We start from the raw sequence: 9,986 nt of genomic DNA on the forward strand, positions 1-9,986 counted from the left end.
CTGAAATAGGCAAAAAAACAGCAATTCTAGGCTAGGCCTCCGGTTAATAGGTTAGTCCCAAAAATAATATAAAAGTGGATAATGAAGCCCAATATCGTCTAAAACAATAGATAATATAGCATGGAGCAATCAAAAATTATAGATACGTTGGAGACGTAGCAAGGATGAGCTGGTTTTCGTCGAGGAATTTGATCAGCATTTTCTTCAGCACCATTTTCTTCAGCATGTTCTTTAGGTGCATTAGCTCGACGTTATTCATGTTCTGGAATGAATTCTTCAGCAGATTCTTTGGTAGGAATGACATCCTCAGTAGCCTTGAACTTGATTGATTCCTCATGTGCTGGTTCATCTATCACAGAAGGTAGGTACTCTCTTTGCGAGCTATTAGTTTCATCGAACCGCACATCTACAGTTTCAACAACCTTGTGAAGAATGTTGTTGAAGACTCTGTAGGCGTGCAAGTCCTTTCCGTAACCAAGCATGAAACCTTCATGTGCTTTCGGTGCAAATTTAGAGTTGTGATGAGGATCTCTGATCCAACATTTAGCACCGAAGACTTTGAAATAACTCACATTAGGTTTCTTGTCAGTGAGGAGTTCATAGGCAGTCTTCTTGAAGAATTTGTGAAGATATACTTTGTTGATGATGTGGCACGCAGTATCAATTGCATCAATCCAGAAACGGCGAGGCGTTTTGTATTCATCAAGCATAGTGCGAGCCATCTCAGCAAGAGTCCTGTTCTTGCGCTCCACGACGCCATTTTGCTGAGGAGTATAAGGAGCAGATAACTCATGAGTAATACCAAGTTCATCAAGATAGTCATCGAGACCATAATTCTTGAACTTAGTTCCATTGTCACTTCTGATGTGCTTGATCTTCACACCAAAGTTGGTTGAAGCCCTCGAGGAAAATCTTTTGAAGACTTCCTGCACTTCATGTTTGTAAGCAACAATGTGTACCCATGTGTAACGAGAGTAATCATCAACAATAACAAAGCCATATTGAGATGCATCATTTGAAACTGCTGAATAATGGTTAGGACCGAAGAGATCCATATGAAGCAATTCAAATGGTCGAGTAGTGGTCATGATAGTCTTCACTGGATGCTTGGCCTTGGTCATTTTTCCAGCTTCACAGGCTCTGCATAAGTGATCCTTGAGGAATTTGACATTCTCAATGCCAATGACATGCTTCTTCTTCGCAAGCGTGTGCAAATTCCTCATGCCTGCATGACCAAGTCGTCGATGCCATAGCCAGCCTTCTGAAGCTTTTGCAAGTAGGCACACGGCTGGTTGCGGTCCTGTAGAGAAATCAACAATATACAAGTCTCCTCTCCTAAAGCCTTCAAAGACTTTGGAATTGTCAGCTTCCATAACCACAACACAACGATACTTGCCAAAGACAACAACCATATCAAGATCGCAAAGCATTGAGACAGACATGAGGTTGTATCCTAAGGACTCGACAAGCATGATTTTGTCCATGTGCCGATCCTTTGTGATCGCAACCTTACCTAGACCCAATACCTGACTTTTGCCTTTGTCAGCGAAGATGGTATGCTTCAGATGCGATGGTGATAAGGGAGCATCCATCAATAGATTCTTGTCACCAGTCATGTGATTTGTACATCCACTATCGAGGACCCACTGAGTGGCTTTGGGTTGAGCATCCTGCAGATGAATTAGTGCAACTTACAAACTTCATATACTTCATCAGTGAAGAATATGGCATCACAATTCATCAGATCAATTTCATCAAGAATGCAACAGATAAAGCAGTATGAGGACGTGAGAAATGAAAGTTCATTTCTTCATGATTAGCCTGCGTCCTTTCAGGCACTTTTCAGGTCTCCAGCAAATTCTTCAGACATTTACGCACGTCTGGAGACCTGACCCTGTAGAAGAGATTAGTTCTTTTTCTTCACCACCCACATCTGAAGAGGTGGCAAAGAGTTCATCACTCTGCGAGCTCCATACGAGAAAGGTGGCATAGAAGCCAGACCGTTTCGTTTCACATAAGAGGAGTTAGGGTAAGCATATGAATAAGCAGAGAAATTCTTCGAGGACTTATGAACATAATGGTTAGAAGAATAACGCTCATATTCATAGCCCTTGGCTCTTCCCTGCGAAACAGAGTTGTTAGCACGATGATATTCATATGAGGACTTTGATCTTTTTGAGGAATTTGATCCACGTGAGAAATTTGGTCAGTATGAGGACTTGGATCCATATGAAGAATTTGGTCCATATGAAGAATTTGATCTGGGGTTCCTATTCTTCACAAGTGGTGTCATGAGGACATTCACCTGAAGACTTTCAAGGCACCTTTTGGGAACCCAGATTTTCTTCATAGGGGAACCGTTCCTGCAGTTAGTACCAACATATCTAGCAAATACTTCATCATTCTGATTTTTGAACAGTTTATAATTGGATTCAAATGACTAAGAATGAGAAGATTCACATGTAAAGCCAGATAAATTGGATGGATCAACTGGAGGTCCCTTTGCAGCAACCCATGAGGTTTTGGGGTACTGCTCAGGCTTCCAGTATGTACCATCAGCATTGAGTTTCCTCTCAAAGGCAATACCCTCTTTCTTAGGGTTCCTGTTGAGGATCTGCTTTTTAAGCACATCACAAAGAGTCTGATGCCCTTTGAGGCTTTTGTACATGCCTGTCATGTACAATTCCTTCAGCCCTGCATCGTCAATGATACTAGCAATGTCCTCAGATGAGGAATTAGTGATAGCAGAGGCAGGTGAAGAATTTGTAACATTAGAAGCATTCGAACATTCAGGTGAAGAATTAGCAGATTCACGTTCAATGCACTTCAAACATGGAGGAACGAATTCTTCCTGAGCAGCGCTGATTTGTTGAGCAAGTAATGAATCGCGCTCCTTCTCAAGATCTTCATAACTCACTCTTAGCTTCTCAAGATCTTGCTTTCTTTGAAGAAATTCATAAGAAAGCTTCTCATGATCAGATAAGAGGGTGTTACGTTGATCTTGAAGGGTGTCATACTTAGTATGAAGTCTTTGAAGACTTCCAGCCAAAGCTTTTGACTGATCCATTTCTTCACCCAACATATCATCGCTCTTATTTAGCATGTATTGAACTTTTTCCAAAGCTCTTTGTTGTTTAGTGGCAAGGGAAGCAAGTTTGACATAACTAGGTCCAAATTCATCACCAGATTCATCATCACTAGACTCAGATAGGTAGCATTCAGTTACCTCAGCACTTTTTTCCATAAGGCATGGAGTAGAGGATGATGATTCTGGCTCGAATGTCATCGATTTGAGAGATTCCTTGAAATCCTCAAACCAAGGATCATGACGAGTTCGATGACCTTCATAGACCTCAGAGAGACGGTCCCAGATAAGCTTCGCATGATCGAGATGCATGATATTCCTGAACTGATTTTGAGACAGACAGGAGCAGATGACGTCCTTCGCCGTGAGATTGAGAAGGGTGAACTTGCGAATGTCATCAGCTTCCGCCATCTTGCACAGATCGGTAAGACCAATCTCAGTGACGGTCCATAGCTCGCTGTTCATAGCCATGAGGCGCTTCCTCATCATGGCCTTCCACTTGGGATAATCGTGACCATCGAAGATGGGGCATGTCACTCTCTTCATACCTGCGGTCGACATAACTAAAACTCCAGGCGGTTAAACCAAAATCACACAGAACAAGGGAGTACCTTGCTCTGATACCAATTGAAAGTGCGTTATATCGACTAGAGGGGGGTGAATAGGCGATTTTTATGAATTCTTCATTGAGGAATTTGCCGGTGAGGAAATTTCTTAGAGAAGAACTACTAGCAGCGGAATAAGTATCCAAAAGTAAACATAACAGAACACAAGCATGGTCATCATGATGAAATGAAGACAAGCACAGAGTACAGAAAGCGTAATCACAGGATAACACAGGATGAAGACAAACAGACTGAAGAAATTGAACTGAGGAATTTGAGAAAGTCTTCAGTCAAAGTCTTCAAACACATATATGACAAGCACACAACACAGTAATGAGGAAATGAAAGAGTTGAGGAAATAGAACCAGTAAGCTCGGTGAAGACAATGATTTGGTAGACTAGTTCCAACGTTGTCTCAGTTGTACATCTGGTTGGAGCGGCTAGGTATTTAAACCTGAGGACACACAGTCCTGGACACACAGTCCTAAACACACAGTCCAGGACACTTAGTCCTCATCGTATTCTCCTTGAACTAAAGTCACACAGACCTCGTCCAATCACTCGTGGTAAGTCTTCAGGTGACTTCCGAACCTTCACAAACTCGGTCACTCGGCGATCCACAATTCCTCTTGGATGCTCTAGACCATGACGCCTAACCGTCTAGAAGAAGCACAGTCTTCAAAGGTAACAAGCGTCGGATCCACGCAGGATCAATCTCTTCAGTGATGCTCAATCACTTTGGGTTTGTAGGTGTTTGGGTTTGGGTTTTTCCTCACTCGATGATTTTCGCTCAAAGTCCTCGGAGGATGGGTTGCTCTCAAATGACAAGTGTCAGTTTCTCTCGGAGCAGCCAACCAGCTAGTGGTTGTAGGGGCGGCTATTTATAGCCTAGGGAGCAGCCCGACATGATAAGACATAAATGCCCTTCAATGATATGACCGTTAGGTGGATAAGATATTTTGGGACAGCTGGCGCGTAGCACAGCAATGGTCGGAAATTTGAGGCTCAAATTCCTCAGGGCTATCATGTTCCTTACAGTGTAGGCAATCTGCACTGGCGAATTCCTAACTCCTCAATCAGAACAAATTCCTCAGAGACCAGAAGAACTTCGTCTCTGTCATTGAAGAATATGACTGAACTGTATGAGATTTCCAATGGCTTCACTCGAAGGGATTGGTAGGTGTAGGATTTTGAGTTGAGCATCACACAGAAATTTTTCCTTAGTATTTCCTCGACCCCCTTTAACAGTACGGTGTTTCCTATGACTCAAGAAAGAGAAAATGAAACTACGAAAACAAAAGTCTTCACGCTTCATGTTCCTTGAATGAATACCAAGTCTTCACGGTCACACCAATTTCTTCACTTTCAAAGTCTTCAGAAAGTCTTCAGAAATCCAAAGTCTTCAGTCGAAGAACTTCATTTTTAGGGGTCGACTTTCTCTGTAAATATCATACTCCTCATAGACTTATAGACCTGTGTACACTCATAAACTCATTAGTCTCTTAACCTATAAGGCTTCAATACACCAAAATCACTAAGGGGCACTAGATGCACTTACATTCCTCGACCCAGTGTTTGTCTGACTCTTTCAAAGACCGCACTAGTCTAGGCTTAATGCCGCTCATGATAAGACCATTAGCTCGTTCGACTTGACCGTTTGTTTGTGGGTGATAGACGGAAGCATAATCGAGCTTGATGCCCAGGTTGGCACACCAGGTTTACTTCGTCAGCTGTAAAATTGGAGCCGTTATCGATGGTGATGCTGTGCGGGACACCATAATGGTGTACGACACTGGATATAAAGTCTATCACTGGTCCGGCTTCGGTCGTTTTAACTGGTTTGGCTTCTATCCACTTAGTGAATTCATCGACCATGACCAACAGATATTTTTTCTTATGGCTTCCCCTTTAAGGGGTCAGACCATATCAAGCCCCCAGACTGCGAAAGGCCAAGTAATGGGGATTGTTTGTAGAGTGGTAGGCGGCATATGGCTTTGATTGGCGAAAAGATGGCATCCTACACAACGTTGGACAAGGTCATGTGCATCTGTTCGGGCCGTCGGCCAGAAGAAACTGGTACGGAAGGCTTTACTTACAAGAGCCCGAGCCGCGACGTGGTGACCGCTGAGACCAGCATGGATTTCGGCCAGGAGCTCCCGTCCTTCTTCTTCGGAGATACATCTTTGAAGGACTCCGGTAGCACTCTTCTTGTAGAGCTCTCCTTCATGAACCTTGTAGGCTTTCGAACGCTGAACGATGCATCGAGCCTCATTCTGATCCTCGGGGAGCTCTCGTCTGTTGAGGTAGGCCAAGAAGGGTCGGTCCATGGGGCAATTAGTGCCATTATCAAATGGGCCGATGGTGTTATTTTGATGACTGAGCCCTCGATGACATCGGTGTTGTGTTCGGAATCTGGGGGTATAATTGGATCCGGATTAGTGTTGCCGCTCTCATCCTGCCACGCCACGGATGGCTTGAAGAGCCTTTCCAAAAAGATTTTCGGTGGGACGGGGTCACGCTTGGCACCCATGCGAGCAAGGACATCCGCCGCTTGATTACTTTCTCGAGCCACATGATGAAACTCGAGTCCCTCGAACCGAGCTGATATTTGAGTACGGCGTTACGATAGGCCGCCATCTTCGGATCTTTTGGTCGAAGTCTTCGTTTATTTGGGATATTGTGAGATTTGAATCCCCGCGCACCTCCAGGCGTTGTATGCCCATGGAGACAGATATCCGAAGACCGTGCAATAAGGCCTCGTATTCAGCTGCGTTATTGGAGTCTGTGTATAATATTTGGAGTACATACTGGACTGTGTCTCCCGTGGGGGACGTTAAGACAACGCCCGCTCCTAGACCGACCAGCATTTTAGAGCCATCGAAGTGCATAACCCAGTTGGAATATGTACCATACTCTTTAGGGAGTTCAACTTCTGTCCATTCGGTGACGAAGTTAGCCAATACTTGGGATTTAATGGCTCGGCGTGGTTTGTATGTTATATCAAATGGCAAGAGCTTAATGGCCCACTTGCCAATCCGGCCTGTAGCGTCGTGGTTGTTTATGATGTCATTGAGTGGTACTTCGGAAGCCACCGTGATCGAGCACTCTTGGAAGTAGTGCCGTAGCTTCTGGGATGCCATGAAGACAGCGTATGCTATCTTTTGGTAATGAGGGTACCGGGATTTGCATGGTGTGAGGACAGTGGATACATAGTATACTGATTTCTGAAGTGGGAATTTATGTCCGTCCTCCTCTCGTTCAACGACGAGCACCACACTCACCACCTGGTGTGTTGCAGAGATGTATAATAACATGGGTTCGCCGACGTTCGGCGCGGCCAGGATTGGGTTGCTTGCTAAAAGAGCCTTTATTTCTTCCAGTCCGGCCGTTGCTGCGTCCGCCCACTCGAAGTGGTCAGTGCGCCGGAGCAGGCGATATAGTGGCAATGCCTTTTCTCCTAACTTGGAGACAAAGCGGCTTAAAGCTGCCACGCATTCGGCTAGTTTTTGGACCTGTTTGAGGTCTATTGATGTAGCCAATTGTGACAAAGCTCGGATTTTGGCTGGGTTTGCCTCAATTCCTCTATTAGAAACGATGAAGCCCAACAGTTTTCCGGCGGGGACGCCGAAGACACACTTTTCTGGATTGAGCTTGATATCATATGTACGGAGGTTGTCGAATGTGAGACGCAGGTCATCTACTAGTGATTCAACGTGCTTAGTTTTGATGATGACGTCATCCACATATTCTTCGACCGTCTTGCCGATTTGTTTCTCCAGGCATGTTTGAATCATGTGTTGGTAGGTGGCGCCGGTGTTTTTCAGCCCGAAGGGCATGGTGTTGAAGCAGAAAGGCCCGTATGGGGTAATGAATGTCGTTGCGGCTTGATCAGACTCCTTCATTTTGATTTGATGGTATCCGGAGTATGCGTCGAGGAAGCACAGTGAGTCGTGTCCTGTAGTAGCATCAATGATCTGATCGATGCGGGGGAGGGGGAAGGGATCCTTAGGGCAGGCCTTGTTGAGATCTTTGAAATCGACGCACGGGCGCCAGGATTTATCCTTCTTTGGTACCATCACCAGGTTTGCTAGCCAGTCCGGGTGTTTGATTTCTCTGATGAACCCGGCCTCAATTAGCTTGGCTAGCTCCTCCCCCATAGCTTGTCGTTTGGGTTCGGAAAAGCGGTGCAGCGTTTGCTTGACCGGCTTGTGTCCCTTTAATATATTGAGGCTGTGTTCGGCCAACCTGCGTGGGATTCCTGGCATATCAGAAGGGTGCCATGCGAATATGTCCCAGTTCTCGCACAGGAACGCGCGTAGTGCGGCGTCGATCGTCGGGTCCAGCTGAGCCTCGATGGAAGCTGTCTTCTTAGGGTCCGTCGGGTGAACCTGAAATTTGACTATTTCGTCTGCTGGTTTGAAGGAGGTGGATTTGGGCCGCTTATCGAGGATTACGTCGTCTTTGTCCACCGTGGAGCGTAGTGCGGTTAACTCTTTAGCTATGAGGGCCTCGGATAGTGCCTCGAGGGCCAGGGATGTGGTTTTGTTTTCGGCGCGGAGTGTTATGTCCGAATCACTGGCGAGAGTGATGATACCATTGGGCCTTAACATCTTGAGCTTCATATACCCATAATGCGGTATGGCTTGGAAGTGCGTGAATGCGTCTCGCCCCAACAGGGCGTGATATCCACTGTTAAAAGAGGCCACTTGGAAGGTTATCTCTTCGGACCGATAGTTCTCCGACGTGCCGAATACCACGTCGAGTTTGATTTTTCCTATGCATCTTGCTTCCCGACTGGGAATGATTCCTCGAAAGGTCGTATTACTTTGCTTGATGCGTCTCCTGTCTATTTGCATTTTATTGAGCGTGTCCTCATAGATGAAGTTCAGTCCGCTGCCGCCGTCCATGAGCACTTCAGTGAGCCGAAAGCCATCCATAATTGGATTGAGGACCAAGGCGGCTGGTGCCCGGACTGACCGGAATTTTGGTTCGTCATCGGCATTAAAAGTCATGGCCGTGTTGTTCCAGGGGTTTATTGCTGCGACTTGGCAGACTTCGGCGAGGTCTCGGAGTGCCCTCTTGCGCCGATTGTTTGAAGCGAAAGTCTCGAAGACTGTGAATACGCTGAGGTCGTCGTCTTCCGGAGAGTACTGCTCTGAGGTGTTTTTGGTGAGGATATCCTCACCGCTCTTGGCCACTTGCCGGAGTATCCAACATGCTCTGAGGTTGTGGGTTGGTTCAGTATCCGGTGTTGTGTGTATTTTGCATGGCCTATCGAGCCATCCCTCAAGAATAGTTCCACGTCCCATAATGGGTTTAATTTTCTTGCCTACGGGGTTGGGTGCCCCGCGAGGGTGCATCCTTTTTGCCCGCCAGAGAGGTGGCGTAAAGGCCGGTGGTTCCCAGCAAGCTGTCTGAGTCTTCCAGGCGCTTTCCATTGCGCAGTACTTCTGTACTATGGTTGCCAAGTTAGCAAAGTGTAATACGCGACGGCGGCTGAGGGCGTTGAGGATCCGTTCGTCCGTGCAATTATTGCAGAATACTGAAATCGCGTCCTCGTCGCGGCAATATTTGATTTTGTCCTTGACAAGGAGGAACCTGGCCCAAAAGTGATGGACTGTTTCCTAAGACTGCTGCCATACGTACATGAGGTCGCATATATCCGGGGGACCGGAATTGCTTGGCGAATATTTCTTGTGGTGGGTGGGTGGTGCTAAATTCGAACCCTGACCCGATGTGGAGTCCAGAGTTTGAAAGACTTCCGAGTTTATTAATTCGGGCTCTGGGATGTCCAATAATTCTTCAGGCTCAACGCCCGATTCTAAGTTCGGAGGACTGGGAGTGTCACCCCGCGGACGGGTATCCGGCTCTCCGAGCTTAGAAATCCGAACATAGCTTGTTTTCAACATAGGGGAAGAGTTGTTGTTGTTTTGCTCTTCTATGACCGCTATCTGATGGGTGATCGGCGGAGATTTGATTTCTCTCTGATCGGGTTTAAGCCTGATCTGATCATAGTCTGTAGCGACCCCCAGAGCGGTGATGCGATCCAGGAGTTCGTTTAAAGATGCCAAATCTGTCGGATCCATCCGTTTGGAGTATTCGGGGCCAACACGGAGACGATTTTCGATGACTTGGGAAGTCATCATCGGCTTAACGGCCGAACGGGCGGCCATGGTAAAGCTGCCCAGCCTGAGGGTTTGGCCTGAAGCCAGGGCTCCTCTGGAAGTGATACTGTCCTCAATAAAAAGGCGAGCCATCAATCCTGTCTTCGATGCCACAGAGGAACTCTCAATGAA

This window comes from Triticum urartu, chromosome 7, assembly GCF_003073215.2.
Source record: "Triticum urartu cultivar G1812 chromosome 7, Tu2.1, whole genome shotgun sequence".
Classification (NCBI taxonomy): domain Eukaryota; kingdom Viridiplantae; phylum Streptophyta; class Magnoliopsida; order Poales; family Poaceae; genus Triticum; species Triticum urartu.